This window comes from Corvus brachyrhynchos, unplaced genomic scaffold, assembly GCF_000691975.1.
Source record: "Corvus brachyrhynchos isolate BGI_N302 unplaced genomic scaffold, ASM69197v1 scaffold43, whole genome shotgun sequence".
Lineage (NCBI taxonomy): Eukaryota > Metazoa > Chordata > Aves > Passeriformes > Corvidae > Corvus > Corvus brachyrhynchos.
The window spans coordinates 2954687-2972083 of NW_008237353.1; the positions used below are offsets into that span (position 1 = coordinate 2954687).

General features: G+C 41.8%; 1 long non-coding RNA gene across 1 annotated transcript in view; it reads left to right on the forward strand.

The window, feature by feature from the left end:
* The window catches only part of LOC108445825, a 17163-nt gene extending 7237 nt beyond the window's left edge, over window positions 1-9926 (forward strand). Inside the window, exons 2-4 of the long non-coding RNA XR_001860809.1 lie at window positions 188-350; window positions 1164-1275; window positions 6687-9926. This is a non-coding gene — a long non-coding RNA (uncharacterized LOC108445825). The remainder of the gene's footprint in view (window positions 1-187; window positions 351-1163; window positions 1276-6686) is intronic.
* The last annotated feature ends 7471 nt before the right edge of the window (window positions 9927-17397 follow it).

A 17397-nucleotide genomic window follows, 5' to 3' on the forward strand; every position in this document is an offset into this window, starting at 1 on the left:
CCCTAGTACATCCAATTCAATTTACTGTGGATTGCTACCTCCACGCATTCAGGGAGCTGCTCAAATAATACAAAGGAAAGAATACTTGGAAATGTAAAAGGAAAATTGCACGAAAAGTATAGCTTTATCACGAGTAGATTGTGCCAGACTAATGTGGCAGCTTTCTTTGGTAATAACTGTATAACAGACTTTCTAGGCAAAAGAAACACAATGGATCTAATAGAGCTTGACTACAGACCCCACATAATCTAACTTGAAGAAGGCACAAAGATAATGCTGTTAAGAAGTTACCTCGTGATGGCAAGACAAGAGTTCTGTTCACTGCTGTTCAAGAAAGACCAATTCAAACTGTAAGTGTTCTGAAGAAGGGCTACTGGGCTGTTCAGAAATATGATTCATTTACCCTAACAAATGAAAACTGAAGTCAAGATGACACTGGGAATGCTCTCACAGGTGCTATGTTAATTGTAAACAAAAGAAAAAGGAAAGAATTATTTAAGGTGAAGGGCACAGACTTGCCAGAAGTACACTTAGCGTGGAAATTATATATTCCTGAACATCAGAGAATTCAGGATTTGGAGTCCAGTAGAAGCAGCAAGAAGAGATGTGGTTGGAAAACTTATGTGAACCAACAGTCACATTATACTGTGTCGTTCTTATGTTAGCAAAGACAGGACTCCATAGGGAACTTATCTCTGTTGTAGGTTTATATAAACACTGGAGGGAAAAGCTTTTTATTTTTTCGCTATCTGGAAACTTTTACCAGAGCTGTAATACAACATTATATCCACTGGTTCAAATGTCAGGACTATGTCAGCATTCTTTTACAGTAACTTCAGTAGATCAAAAAACACGTCATGCCCTAGTGTTCAATGAGTACGAAAAATGTGATTTTTAAAGGCTTGGGGTTTTTTTTAGTCTTCTGATCTTCTACCAATGCATCTGAGATAATTTACTATAAAACTCAAGACATCTCTAGTGGGCTATTCCCCTCAGTATAACATGAGTTTGAAAGGGCATATATCTAGATTCTGAATTGTGCTACACCTTATTTTGATCTTGAAATGATCTTCTAAATTTCTTTAGAGATATTTTTTATATATATGTACATCTAATTACAGCTAAAGACAATTTGTCGTTCAATTATCCTCCCTTCCTGCTAGGTTCTCAGCAGCTGAACAAGCCCAAAGAGAGTCTTTAGCCTGGGTGCTCTCTGCCTCACCACAACTTGACAGATCCTCTCTCCTGCTCCCAGAAGTCCAAAAGTGAAAAAGGGTAAATGTGTGTGAAATGTGTGTGTGTGTATGCATGTGTGTATAAATATATATATATATATATATATACATACATGCATGCAGGGAAGGCAGAGAAGGACACATCTGCCCTGTTTTACATTCATTGTGTTCAGCCTTAGTATTTAAACAGAGTTACTTTTGAACACACAGCCCTGATTTGAAAAAAGGACTTTCCCACACTGCTATGAAAGTCATTTCTTGGAGTGTCAGAATCCAAGGCTCACAAGCAATTTGGTTGTTTTACAGTCTTCTTGATCTCCCTCTATGATTTGCACATTCTGTTCCTTTTTCTACCCAAAACTGCAGACACCTCATTTCACCACAGCCTTAGTGCCTTGCCCCACTTCAGTCTGGGCACCTCCAAGGGGAAGACCTCTGCTGCTCCTCACTGCCCTGGTCCTGCGCAGCCTCTTGCTGGAGATCTGGGGTGCAATTCCATCAGCTGGCCTCAGCCCAACTAAGGCTGATGGGAAATTGCAGGCATTTTGAGGAGAACACATGAAATAGAAGCCTTTTCTTGTGTCTTGACGACACACATAACCTCTGCTCCTTTTCCGTTCACCAACTCTAACTGCTGGTCACCATCCAGCTCTTGGATGTTGCAACACTGCATTGCAAGCCTCTGTGTTCTCACCCTTTGTTCTGAAGCCCCGCTCCTGCTGGCAACACCGTGTTTTGCGTCTCGCAAAATGACACTCGTCTGCTGCTCCTCAAGGGCCGCCTATCATTCTGCCCTCCTCCACCAATAAGAGTTGCCATAATCGAGATTTTCAGGTGTAATGGGAAGAGGAAATTAAGTGATTTGGAAGGTGCAAGCTTTTAGTTTGCCTGTCCTGTGTTATTTACTTCTTTTTTAGTTTTCCTGAGGAGAAATAGATAAAGTCCTTTAAAGCAGGTTCTTAGTTGGCAGCTTGGTGATGGACCAGTGGGAGTATGTATTAAAGAAACTGGAATAAATAACAAAACCAAAACATAAGGTCACTATTCAAGCAAATAAGCCAGAGGGAACACTAGGAGCAGACAATGTTTATTACCCAATGTAGTCTAAAGTCCAGGCAGTGTGAGAATGCAGTCCAATGGAGCTCTCCTGAAGCTGGGAATGGAGAGGTGCACCGAGAGCAGGCCACAGAGGAGACAGCATGTTTTTCTTTGAAAAGGGTCAATAATGATTGTGCAGTAGGCTGGAAATATTTAGTCATATAAAAGGTGTCAGTGCTAGCAGCAGAATAGAAGCTTTCACACATTTCTTTATTAAAAAAAAATGAATCAGACATTAACCATTAGTGTGAGACAGCAGGTCAGTCACCATTTCTTACACAAACTATTGCAGCTGAAAATGACTGTGGGAAAACTTTCTAATTAGCCCTGTTGGGGTTTTTTGTTTTTTAACAAGAGAAAAGCAGCTGAACTTCTGAATCTAGTTTCCGGTGGAAACAAAGCTTACACAATCAGTGTTTGTCCTGTACCTAATAATTTTTGTAACCCTCTGGCAAATCAAGTTTTGACTAAAGTTGAAAGAGTGATAGTGTTGGACATGATTATGTTTTTTAAACATTTTGTGAAGTCTGGCAGCAGGATAAGGGACAGAGTCAAGTTACTGCCCTGACTGAAGAAAAGGCTCTCAGCCTCATGTGTTGGTCGCAGCCAGCTGGCCAGGCAGCACACACGTGCCGACAGTGAGTATATTTGCAGTTCCAGACCAGCCCCAGCTTGTTGTCTCTTGGTAGTGGCACGGTGATTGGAGGCATGAGGAGAGCTGGGATTATTGCGGTGAAGAGAAAGAGATGTGAGACAAAGGACTCAAATCTGTAGGAAATAAGGCTTCGTTAGCTGCACTGCTCAGGAACAAGTTTGTCTAACAATAGCTTTCTGCCCAAGCACATACGTCAGAGCCAGATTAGATTTCTATTTGCATACCTCCTTACCTTTCTCGGGAATGCCTCCAGCATAAAACTCCTCAATTTCTCTTTCTTCCTTAAGGCATGGGTCTCCTGGAAAGTAACTGCAAAAGCTGCATCTTATTTCTTAATAGATTTATTACTTTGTTTACTTAAAGTCAGATGAACTGGGTTTAATAACCACATCAAATGTTTGCTGCTTTTTTTTAATCCTCTTGGCTCTTCAGAAATAACATAACAGAGAGAGAGAGCAACGGAGCTGGGTGCAATTACATTTTGTGCATGCACACTGAGAGCAGAACCTGAAGACAGCATTGCTGTGCAATGTAAACAAGGCATAAACTTATCCTACTGAAGCCTAGTAGCTAGTGATCTGAGAGGGAAAGAATCCAATGGATTTCTGAAGCATAGGGATGAGCCTGTAGTACTGACAGGAAGAACAGGATTATTTTGTTTTCTTTAGAACTGAATACATTTTATACTTACTTGTTGAAATAATAAGCCTGGAAAAAAACAAACCACAAGAAAACTTCAACAGTCACAGTACAAAAGAATGCTGTAGTATCCAAGGGAGTTTTTAATCTGCAGGGAGAGAGAACAGGAGTTGTGCTCTTCTTTCTGTCTCACGTAGTCTAAGGTCTGTATTATGCTCATTATAATGATATCAGTGTTTCTAAATTAAAGTGGCAATGCCTAGATTCCACAGGGATGTGTGTCACAGAAATACATGTGCTAGTAATTAAAACAGAGTGTTCAAATATTGCTTCATATTCAGACAAGAACCTTTTTCTGCAGTTGTGTAGTAAAAAAAAAAAGGAAGCTAGAGCCAAACTGAGGGCAGCATTAATACTCTGCACAGCCACTGACACAACTTTGAGACTTTGTACACTATTGTCGCCACCAGCCACACTGAAGAAGTGTTTTCAAATACTAGATAGCATTTCAGAAAGTTTTATGGAAGTCCATTCAAAACTCAGCTCTATGTTCCCACTGCTAAGTAACCACTTAGAAAATTCACTCCAAAGAATAACTCAACACCTAGAAAGCAAATGAGATACCACTACAATGAAACAGATACTACTTTAGTAGATCCTACCACTAGGCTACTCAGTACACAGCCATCAGTATTTTACCTTCTCAGGGGCAAGTATTTGGCTCTTCAGGGGAAAAAAAAAGGCACAAAGAGGCAAACTGAGCTGCGCTGCACTTCATGGGGTAGGGGATAGTCCTTCCTGATCCCCCCATGGACAAGGGGTTTGTGAAAAGAAATACAGAGCAATTACCCTAATCACGGTCTTAGCAAATGCAATTAATGATCAAACAGTTTTCCAACGTTTTGGCAAATCCTGTCTTAGTGTTATTTGCCTCGAATTCCTCCCACCGCAATAAGCTGTGTAAGTTGACAAAATGCAAATTCAAAAAGCACTACCTTTTTTGTCCCAGGGGTGTTATAGCTTGATTATACCCAACCTACTCTTTAGTAACTGACCTGATTTCTTCTGTTGTTATAATTTTAGAAGGAAGTTTTTACAGGCTCTTTGTACATTATATGGATTAGTACTCCAAGGTATCTTGGCCAAAACAGAGGATGAAAAATAGTCTTTTGTTCCCACTGCATTGTTGGTTTAATTTAGTCAGGTATGTCTGGTGGAGGAACAGAGGAGTCACATTTTAAGGCTTGCTGATTTTGCAACACTTGCCTTTATGTGTTCTGAGGCTAAAATAAAGCTTGTGTTGCACACATAGTGTGGCTAAAGAATTAGCTCCACTCATCAGCTGAACTGCCAAGGAGTCAAACCTAATGTATAGGCACTTCACAGCCTAGCAGCTCAGATTTGCTTTCTAAACAAAACACCTCAAATGTGTCATTAAAGGGTAAAATACACCCACTGGGCAAGGCCTGCATCCCAATAATGTGGCTATGTGAGTCTTAGGCTCAGCCGAGGGGATCCTGCTAAAAGCAACACTTAGCCCAGAGCAGTAGCGAAGGGGATGGGGTTTGCCTCGTACAATTTCTGCAGTAACTTGCTATAGTCTGTTGATGTTTGCTCAGTCATACCTGGTCAAACAGGTTTACATTGTCTCCTGCCACATCATCTGTTTCTTTTCTTTCTTTCTTTCTTTCTTTCTTTCTTTCTTTTTCCTGTGGTTTGGGTTTTTTTAAGTAGGGTTTTAACAGTTGTGCTAGAATTGTTATCAGAAAGTATGAACATGATAAAAATAGAGTGGGCTTCAGAGGCCTGTCCTGAGTTCAGACTTAACTGCCTGAGATCACTTGCTTATGATATATGTTCATTAAGTAATTAATACATATGACTCAGTGCAGAGCAGAGCTTTAGAGTCTTCCCAGGCCTTCCCCGTACAGTTCAAGTAACTACATTTTTCTATCATGGCACGTGCCAAGTGAGAAATCAGAAAGTTGTTTTTGCATGGCACGAGCTGAAAACTTTCCCCTTGCTCTCAAGGGGAGAAAGGCTGACTTGCAGCAATTTTTAATCCAGGAATAAAAACTCTGTGGAGATGAACTCTCTTTAATAGCTGTGACAGCAGTGCTAATTTAGAGTAAAGCGTTTTTGGACCAAATAAATGGCACACCAGGGAGAGTAGGAGGTCTGGAAGGAGGCTGCAGAAAGTGTGGATGAGTAACTTAGGTTATTGTACTAATGAGATTATGTTTTGCTTCGAGATCTACTGTAGAGAGAGCCTGAGTCATTTTGTCTTGGCCTATGTCATGGGGAGGGGGAGGCTGAGATTTAATGACCAAAATAGCTGTATTGCTGCCAGGGCATGCCTTGGTTCCCTGGGCACCCCCTCACAGCTGTCCAGGAGAGTTACAGGGAACTTTTCCTTTTAGACTTCTCTATGCCACCAGCCACTGTTCTCTCACCAAGCCTCTCCAAGACCTCCCTTACCTTCACGCAGTGCCCCGCACACCCTCCAGGCTTTTTTGGTGTCTCCACTGATGCTTGGTGAGATTGCTTTTTCCTGGGATCCAGCCTGGGAAGTGTCTGAAAGCAGGGATCCCCCTGCCTCCCACCCCACTTTCCCTGGGCTGGGACTTCCCTTCCCAAAGCTGGGGCCTCCCCAAGCCCGCTGGTACAGGGGAATCTCTCTGCACTGGTGGGAGCCCCCCTATCCAGGGAGCACAGCTTTCCTCTCCCTGCAGGCATTGGAATGCGATCAGCCCCCGCTGAGCTGGTGTTTGATTTCCCTGTTTTATCTCCAAGCACCAAGTAGAGCATTTCATATCTACAGAAATGTGTATATTATATATCGTGTTACAGTGATATAGCATGGACTAGTGTAAGTCCCTTTTATACAGCTTATCAGACTCCCTCATAGGGAATTAATTTATTGTGCTTTAATTATATTGATGTAGTTGCAGCAATACATAGCTCTCCACGTAAAAATAGGATGAGAAAAATCCCCTAGGTAATGGAAATTTTGCTGATCAGTTTTAGAAAAACCTTCACCGGCCTAACTTCTGTTTCAGGAATCCTGTGATTTTCCATATGCAACTTCCTTCTCCAAGTAATAGAGGAGCCACCAAGGAGAGGTGCTGCGCTGGACCTTGTTCTCATCAACAAGGAGGGTCTGATGTGGAATGTGAAGCTCAAGGGCAGCCAGGGCTGCAGTGACCATTGAATGGTGGAGTTCAAGATCCCTAGGGAAGCATGGAGGGAGCACAAGGAAGCTCACTACCCTGGAATTTGGGAGAGCAGACTTGGGCCTTTTCAGGGATCTGCTTGGCAGAGTATCACGGGATAAATCTCTGGAGGGAAGAGGGGCCCAAGAAAGCTGGTTAATATCCAAGGATCACCTCCTTCAACCTCAGGAGTGACCCATCTCAAGAAAGAGGAAGTCAGCAAAAAATGCCAGGAAGCCTGCCTGAACTGATGAAAAACTTGGTCTACAAGAAGGTGTCCCTGCCCATGGAGTGGAGTTGCAACTCAATATTTAAGGTTTTTTCCAACCCAAACCATTCCGGGATCTAGCTCCATGCATGACTAAAGTAACTGCACAATTATACTCCTGTAACTCCAGCCTTCTCCACTGCTTCCCTTTCCTCGGTTATCTCCAGTCTGCCATCATTCAGACTTTGTGCTCCACTGGCACAAAGCGCAGAGCCCCGGGTGATGTTTGTTACAGATGTGTTCTGTATGGATACATTTTACAGCTCACTTGTTCTGTCAGGATTCAGGTGTGATATTGATTTAAAAATTTGAAGGAGAAGGAACTCATCTTCAAGTATATCCAAGTTTGTGTTTAGCCTTACTCATCGCTTTTAGTATTAGGCAGAACTGTCAGTAGAGTTTTTACGGGACTGGTTATACCCTAAAAATATGAGCATTCTTATGGTTTATAATAGTGGTGCCAGAGCTGCATCTACAGAGTATAAGGATCTGGGGCTCCCAACTTGCAAAATTACTTTGTTTAGTTCCCTTCTAACCCAAACTATTCCATGAGTCTATGGGCATTACCAGAACTAAGCACTGTGCAGAGGATGAAGCCCTAAATTAGAAAGCACTAAGCAGAAATTCAAGCAGACCATGGAATTGCTGGACTGGGCAAAAAAGCTGTTAGCCTTGTAAATTCATCTCATTAATTTTCTTCCTTTCTCAGTGCAGTGAAACCACAATTTCTATCCCCCATATTATCCTTTAAAATATTTTAATGTTTGAGTCAGTGCACTCCAGGCAGTTAATAGATTCTTTCATATATTTGTGATTGCTTGACTTTCATCAATTTACATTTATTTGTTCATGGGACATTTTAATCCCTCAGTGGGGCGAAGTAAAAAATCAACAACCACTAAAACCACTTCTATCAGTTTTATCAAATTGTTCTTTAATCAATATTGGGCATTTTTTTCTTTCTTTTAGACTGCTAAAAAAAATTCAGTTTCCTAGCTAGTTTCTTCAAGTTTACCTGAAAGAGACAGGGTGGAGAGGGAAGATAGATTGCCCAAATTTCATATTTGTATTATAGCTATTCAAGTGGAATGAAAATAAGTATTTAAAAAGGAGTGGCAACAGATTTTTCAAGGATTAGTGTTTATATCACAGATAAAGCAGAAGAGGACAGACAAGGCATGATAAGAAGTAAAAATGGTCAGAAGTGGGTGTGACTGTGAAGGAGGAAGAAAATTAAAAGCTGAATGATGGTAAAAGAGACAGTCAGGGAAGGGACTTAAATCAAGGAGAAAAATGGGTAAGAATAAGTGTACCAACTTTTGTTTGTGATATAGATGAAGGGCTATTAAGGATGTCTCCCATAAGGATAGAGGGGGGAAGAAAAGGTAGGGAACATACAAGAATGCTGTGAGTTTGAGAGAAAAGATTGCAAAGCTTTGGCATGGTCTGTCTGCCTTGAGGTAGGACTGACTTTTATTAATTCAAACAACAGGGTAGGACAAAAGAAGAACAATGCTTATAAAGAGACTAGAGGAATTGGATTAGCACTTCAGGGGGGTCCTTGGAAGTTCAGCAGCAGCTGTATGAAAGTTGGATTGGCAAAGACACTTCCCCAGGAAGACATGATGGCTAAAATGTAGGACTGGATGGATGAAGAGACCAAGATAAATGCACGTGCCACTGGTGCCAGTGTTACTGGGTACTGATACACCAGGAAAGGCAGAAGAGTGAAAGCCTGCTGAGATTTCCATGGCAAATGGAAATGGAAAAGGAAGTCTCAGCTGTCGAAAGGAAGAAGCAAAGATGGAGTTGTGAAGGCCAAGGAGAGAAAGTGTTGAGAGAAAAAAGAAAGTTGGCAGAGAGATGACAGAAGTTAGAGGCCAGGATAGGTGAAGATATAAAAAAAGACAACATCATTTAAGGAGGCAGAAGTCACGAGAGTGATTTCAATAGTGCAGTGAGAGAAGATAGCAGAATGTCAGAATGCAAGACAGAGTAGAAAAGAAGCTTGGAAGTCCTCTGTGTGTGAGTTGTGGTTTTAGTAAACCTTGGTGAGATTTGAGCCAGGGAAATGAGGGGATGTTGTGGTTATTGAGAATAGCAGTGTGCACACTACAGGAAAGTTAGTGAAGGCTCTGAAGGACAGAGGGAACAAGACGGGGAAGTGTTATGAGCATGCAAAAGAGAGGTGGTGTGAGCATCAGTATCTTCAGGAATTGGTTTATGCAGTCTTGCACTGTGAAGAGAACTCACAGGAAAAAACTTCCTAGCACAGGTAGGGAAGATGTTTTCAGAGATGTGTCCTTCCTCTATCTGAAACCTGATGGATGTACATGGATTCTTTAGCATCAAGGCTGGCTTTCAGACAAACCAGCAAGATGGAAAGGAGTAATTAATCATAAGGAGAGAGAGTTAAGGGAAAGGAGGGAAAGAATTTGGTTCAGAAATATGGAACTATCTAATTAGCCTAACTGGTATCCATCATCTACCATTTCCTACAGCATCAGCACTTCCCAGTATCCACTGTACTGAAAGTCTGTGTAATGACAAGTGGGATTCAGGTCATTGAAAGGCCAGCAGCTGTACCTGCTGACTTCTAAGCTTATCCCCATCTCTCTTTTGTCAAAGATAAGAAGCAGAAAAAGAAAAACCAGTTTTCAAAGTTGGGGTCAGCAGAGATGAGCACACCATTTGCATTTTAGTTTATTAATGTGGGCTAGCTCAGCAGGCAGTCTAGAACACTGATAAAAGATTCTGTAACCAAAAAACCAGGGTCAGTGACTGCAAATCATTTTTCCCCCTAAAGCAAATGAGGCACTGTTGGCAGGGGGACTTTGCGGGGTAGGGGGTGTATGGGGGGGGTGTCATATTTCATTTCAGTCGGGAAATACAGATGTAGGCTGAACACAAAAGGCCATATTTGATATTGATGGCCTTGATATTCCATCAAGGAAAAATTTTGTGAAAAAAGAAGTTCAGCTGGGCCCCATGGTTGTCACATCATCCTGCTCCTCATTGGTGCCTGCTGTATTGGGTCTGTGTGTTCTCCCACTGTTTTTAATCTGGTCAGCTCACAGAGCCGGCTCTATCCCTGGTTCCTGGCACAGAAAACCTCTGTTAGCCCTCTGTAGAAAGTGAGTCCTTTTACAGCTTAGATCATATAATCTCCCAAAACATAACCACTCTTCCCTTTACCCCACACTTCCATTTAGCTCAAGCACAGGTTTTTGTCCCTCCCTTCCCAAAAAGTAGCACAGAGTTAGTGAGTACTGAGCATCTCTTTGTGGCTGTATGGTTGCGGAAGACATTGAGCACATGTGTTTGAGGGGTGCTAGCACCGAACATGCCTTACTGAGGCAGCTCAAGGAATATACAGATCTGTGCAAAATAATCAGCAGCTATGTGTTTTGCCTTGCCTGAGGCTTCTGAGCTTTCCTAGGGCTGGGATCAGAGACTTGGAGGCCTTCTGTTCTCCTCCAAATCATAGGAAACTTACTCTTTAGTTTGAGTTGGATCTCACAGCTAAACCGATGTGCTATGAAAGGAGGGTTGTCTTTTCTGTTCTGCTCAAGCTTTCTGTGCCTCCAAGTGCACCCCCATCCTGTCAGGCCCACAGTGGGATTAGACAGCTCATCTCACCTGACCCAATAATTACTTGCTGCCAAAAGCAGTGATCCCACTCCACCTCCTCCCCAGCCATGTACCCCAGCACTTCCCTTCCTGTGGCACTGAAGCTCATTTGGTATCACAGCAAGGATTTCAAGGGACCTAATCCAGTAGAAAACTAACTTTGACAGAGAGGAGAGCAGTATTTTTGCTGGATTGGCTAGAGGAACCATCTCACCACAGGATGACATGAGCACAACTTGGGGGAGTCAGGACTGCCCCATGTGGTGTCAGAGAGCTGTCAGAGAGGCTTGGGCTGTATCATCACACCATAGCCCACAGCACTGAAGAATCCATGCTTAATGCTGTTTTATGCTCCACATCCAAGAAAATTCTCCCATTCCTCTCTCCTGGACATCAGGTAAACTAGGCAAAACTGATTCATCCTTCAGCCATCCAACTTTCCAGACACAGTCCTGTTTTGAATGGGAGCAATTGACTTTCACTAATCTCTGCTTTCTTATCTCTGGAAGGTGTGTGACATTGATCTGACAGTTCAGCTCCACATCTACCAATCTCATCAATTTCTTACCTTAAATCAGAATACAAAAATTTACACACAGGCACAGTCCCCAGATTGTCACAGACAGACATGATGAAGAATCTACATATTGACCCAGAGGATGTGTTTATTTTTTCCTGATTATATTGGCTCTTGTACCAAAACAGGTATAAGCAGGTACTGAACTGAGATGAATTTACGTCTACTTTATATTGAACTGATATATGTTTCAGTTTCCAGCACGATTATAAAAATTAAAATATGTAAAATACCCCATGTGTTGTATTTTGATTTATTGACGTAAAAAAAATCAGGTGTTTTAACCCTTTGAGCAAATTTCCCTTAGAAAAGTTTTGTCACTCTCTACTCTGGCTTGCAATGACCGTACACTGATATATTCTTTTCTGGGTGTCTTCCTTTTTTCTTTTCCTTCATGCTTTATCTGTTGGCACAGAGCTAAACCCAAATTTCATCAATGTGTATCCAGGGCTAAACAGCCAACTTACTGTCTTTTAACTGTTAACTTTTAATTTTGTGGATCTTGGCTCTGTAATCTCAGACAAGAAAAGTAAAAAGTATTGCTCACTCTAGTCTTTTGCAATGTATTGTGCATGAACATAATCATTTTACTTGTATCCAACATAGATCTAAGATAGAAAACCTGGCAGAATATTTGTGAAATGAGAATTCTGTCTTTCGTTATGGTAATTAAAAGCACATTTGTGAAACTAAAGATATTCTGTTGTGTTGGCTTCTATCATAATGCTATAATACCTGTACAATACAACACGACTACTTTTGTAATCCTTTGATTTGTTTTTGTCTAAACTTTACATAGTATAACGAAATCTTCTAGGTAAATAAATGTACATACAGAAACCTTACATCGTTACATAGGCTTTTAGATGTAGCACTGTATGTTCATTTGCAAAGGAAAATAGACAACTGTTCTCTAATCAACACCTTTTAACTCTGTTTATTTTCTTGGAGAGATACTCATATGTCTACAGAAATGAGCCTCCTCCTCTCCAAGGAAGTTATGCTATCACTGTGTCCCAGAGGAAAACATGGGCTATGGGGCCTCGGCAGCATGGCAAAGTGAATTTATTTCAGATCAACACAGAAATTTGCTCAGTGACTAAATGTGTGGGGTTTTTTCATAGGATGACAGGAATGTTTAAATATTGCTCTGCAGAGGCACACCTCGCTGCCTGTGGCCACCTCAGCAGGTGCTAGGTGACTTGGAGTGACTTCTACTCTCTCACTTGCAGTAGCTCAGACAGCTTTGAATGAATCACAGGATTTCAAGAATTAGCAACAAACCTCATCACATGGGCAACCCACAGCACAGGAGCTGTCAGAACAATGTGGTGACTAAAGAAGCTGATGTGATCCCTGGATGTAGAATACCTTCCGTAGGAGTAGAGAGATGATGTTACAGCAACATTAAGGGAATAGTGTGTCTTGTCCTGGTGCCCACGCTTGAGAAAAATTATGTTGACAATTTAGGCTTCACAAAAGAGTAATAAGAGTTACATGATATCTAAGCAAAGCTGATTTATGGCAAAAGACTTACAATCAGTCTCTTTATTTTATTGAAAAGGAGACGAAGAGGAAACCTGGTGATGAACAGCAGGTTGTGCAGGTTCTTACCTACAAGGGGCTCTGTCATCCTACAGACAAAAAATATAGCCACATCCAATGGCAGGTGAAAGCTAGAAATAACATAGATAGAGTAGTTCAGGGTAAAGATCAATTAACTTCATCACAGTATTGTGCTTGGATCACATTCTGGCTTAACAGCCCCAGGAGCCCTTTTAATTATGATGGCAAAGGTGTCAGGAAATGTGTGCATGAATAATTGAGATGATATGCTGTGTAAATAGGGCCAAATGAAACTTACCTCACAGAACTTGAAAGTGCTGACTGGGCCATCTGCACTTGAATAGCTCTTCAGGGAGGATTGTGCAAATCAAGGGCTCTTTTGCTGCTATGGGCAGTTCAGGAGACACTGCTTATGGCCTTCTGAAAAGCATGACTGTCTTCTATTCCTTCCTGTGCCATCTCTGCCATGTTAGCCCGTAAAGCAGTAAGGCATTCATCCTAAAATTCCTCCTCAATGGATTCAGGGGTCATTCGTGTATTCAGGGAAAAATACTCCTGTGCTTCTCTCCCATCAAAATAAATGAGTTTTCAGGCTGTCAAAAGAAATACAGAGTTCAGGCTTTTTGAATGCAGTAAGTAGCCTACAGATTGTGTCTAGGTGAAAAGCCAGTGGGGATCTTTCTTTCATTTCTTTGACTTCACACCAGTTTATTTCATGTTGTCTATTTAGATGCTAAGTGCTATAAAGTGCAAATTTGTCATTTCTATGGATGTAGTGTTTAGCACAGCTGAAGCCTGTCTTGATTGGGAGTTCTAGATGCAACCTGAATGCAGATAATAGAAATTTATAACAAGACTTGAATTAATGCTTAGTCTCCCATGCTGTATAGTTTGACATCAGTGCTGCTTTATTACTGCGAGCATTTACAGAAGTTACAGTCTTTCCAAGAGGACTCATCAAATGGCATGGTAGAAGGATTTTTTGCTTTGTCTCATAGAAGATATTTCCCGAAGTGGACTGTTCCTTTTCCATGATTATGTGCTCAAAGAAGAGCAGAAGAAATCAGCATTTGCTGATCAACAACTAATCTGAATGTGGGTAAGGACTGAAATGAAAATTTAAAACAAAAACAACTTTTAGCTTATATGGGCACTCACCAGGTCCTTGAGTGCCTGTCCTCAGCTCTCTGTACATAGCTCTAGTTGCTATGAGGTCCTGGTTGAAATTCAAATCAGTTTCAGCACTATCACTGTTTCTTCTAATTGACTGTGTCCATCCACTTACCTGGTGGGAGAGACAGAGGAGTAAAGCAGGCAGGAAAGACCAAATGTTTTCCAACACATGCTAGGCTATTCAGAAAAATGTTAGGGATGCAGGGGCCTGAAATTGGACAAGCATTGGGATGCCCAGTGTCCTGCCATGGAGCTCTCTGTCAGGAGACAGAGACCTCTTCTTTTGTTAGTGTTAAAAGCATCAGGACCAGAGAGCAGTTGAAAACCACAGTTCAGCTGGCCATCAGTGCTGTGCAGCAGCAGAAGCACGTGGAAAAATTCTGGCTGACTCATCCCTAATTCATCTGGCATCCCAAGGAACGTGCACACTGGAGCAGGATCCCTGGCACTCCTGCAAGGGAGAGGCCTGGTACGTTGGCATGACGTGGGCAGCCACCAACCCTCTTTCAGCCAGGTAACCCCACAGTCCCCATGAGAGGGGCTGGTCTCCCTCCTGCAGCACAGGGCTGGGAGTGGAGCCCTGGGAGACTTGTGCTTCATGAGGATGCTACTGTGGGGAAAGGTCAGTGAGGGAGCTGGCCCCACACCCTGGGATAACACGTGCAATGATTTGAGGAATCCATCCCAGCCAGTTCACTACTCGGACCTACACAGCTCTGTGTGTGTGTGTGTGTGTGTGATGTAAACCCTGCTTTGAGACCTGGGAGACTTGTGCTTCATGAGGATGCTACTGTGGGGAAAGGTCAGTGAGGGAGCTGGCCCCACACCCTGGGATAACACGTGCAATGATTTGAGGAATCCATCCCAGCCAGTTCACTACTCGGACCTACACAGCTCTGTGTGTGTGTGTGTGTGTGTGTGATGTAAACCCAGCTTTGAGAGACTCTGCTCTTGGCGTACAACCTCCTGCCAGGCTGGGTTTCCAAGTGCTTCTGGCAAAGGGCTGGCCAGGTGTTATTAAACCTTAATGATCTGTTCACACAGAACCCAAAAGGTAGGCAGCTGCAACCCAGGGCAAAGTAGTTTTTAAACCTGACCTTCAGCTTGGCAGTGTCTAAGCAACATATTCCATACTGAGGGATTTCAGTCACATGATGAGGTTATTTTGAAAGTATGACTGGCCTGAAGAGACAAGTAGAAAGTCTTGAGGGCTGTTTGAAAGAAAAACAGAAGAAACAAGGTGAATATCAGAGACTGTGATTTGCAGTTGTGTGCAAACTCAGAGAAGTTTGCAAGATAATCTTATAGAAAAGAATGATGATAAGTATGAGGAAAAAATGAAAGACATGAGAGACAAATGAAAGTAGTTGCTAATTACTTTAGCTCCATCCATGCATTCCTTCTACTGCCAGGGGCTGAAGAAGGTAACTCCTCCAGGAGCGACTGCTTCCACTAATTTTCTGAAGGGATGAATGAAGTTGAGAGTACTCAAAATACCAGAGCTACAAAATAAGTTTGTGGGAAATCTTTCAAACATTAGTCCTGGGATCGTGTGGTCATCCACACAGCCTGGGCAGAGCAAAGAGCTGAAGTGCATGTGTACACAGCAGTTCCCAGTACAAGGGCCTCGGGATGTCAGCTGGGTTGTGATGCCCCAAGGCACCCATAGATCAAGAGGACTGCATGCCATAATTCTTGCCACAGTGCTTAACTTCCAGCTGAATGCTCTATCGGCGAGAGCATGGAAAAACTTCCTGAAACAGGATTCAGAAGTCACCAGCTAGTACACACACACATCAGTTACATTCAGAGTCTGCAAATGTATATCTATTTTACTTCCAGAAACTGCATAATTTCAGGCAATTATCTTTCCAGGGCTTTAGCCATTTTTGCCACTCTTGATAATAAAAAAAAAAAAAAATTAAAAAAAAAATAAATAAAAAAAGACATGAATAGAGACATAATTTAGAAAATGTGGCATGTTCTAATAATAAAAACTTGGCCTGGCCAAAGCAAAGTTCCTTTACTACATGATGCTTAATCTCACACATGCTTCCATGGTTATTTTCTTGTCTTGAATCCAGTTACTTCACAGTATTTCAGTTTGTTATATATATTTTCATCTTGTGTTCTGCCACTGTTCCTGAGAGCACTCTTCGTTGCACAATTGTCTGTATTATTTATTTTGAGGCAGCTTCTAGGATAAAGAATTCATCCTGGGATTTATTCACAGTTTTGACATTGGCCAGCTGGGTGACTTCTGGCCAAGTCACTGCACCTCTTCACCACTGTTTTCCCAGCAGGAAGTGTAGGGTAATAACCCTTTCTGAAATCACATGGAGTTCTACAGATGAAGTGCTGTATAGTTTACAGTCCCTGTTTACAATGATTTCGCTGATGTAGCAGACTTACGTACAGAATTTCCCTTTGTTTTGTTTTGGTTTTAGCAGATAAAAACTTGAAAACCAGCACCTGTCAAAGTGCTTATAAACCTATGACAGAACTGGCAGAAACAGACAATCACTGAATGTTTCTTTTCCTCAGCCTGTTTAAAAAAAGGCACGACAGTAATAGAGACAAGCTTTTAAATTAGATGTTTGTGACCTATTTGGAACATGTACAATTAATGCAGACTTTGCTCATTGTTTTGAATGTTTTTCTTAAGGTTTCCTCTGCAGGAACAAATACAACATTTCTTATACTTGTAACTATGTGAACCCTTGGCCTAGCCAGGCAGCGATGCTGCTGGAATTTCAGCAGCCCCAGGACATGGCAGGGAAGAGCTGCCTGAATTTGAAAGCCTCACTGTGACACTTACTTTTTGGTCCAGCCTGAGAGTTCTCTTAACTCTGTGTGGAGTTAAGGAGAGAAGATCTGTCAAATTAGGAAAGTTTCCTGTAGTGTTTCTGCCTCTTCAAAAAAGTGCCCAACAGCCAGATTAAATTTGTCTTCCAGTGACTTTCACATCCTCAGATAGAGGAGTCTCTAAAGAGATGCAAGTGCAACAGCCAAGTAATTTGGCTAGAGATGCATCAGTTAATTTAAAAAGATGTTTCCTCTTTCACTCTTCTGCATAATCTCTTTAAAAAAAAGTAAATTAGTACTAAATACATTTTCTTACAGAGCATCAACTACCTTTATAACATACACAGTCATGATCCCGTAATAGCCTTGCACAGTAATCAGAGTATCTTATCTCTGGAGTTCACTTTTGGAGTTCAACTATGTATCAAAAAAATCCCCCCAAAGGGGGATATTAGTCAGATTACTACTGGCCTGCCTTTTCTTGGTTATCTCATCTTTATTTCCTCATTTACACACGGCATAGTTCAAACACTGCGCGC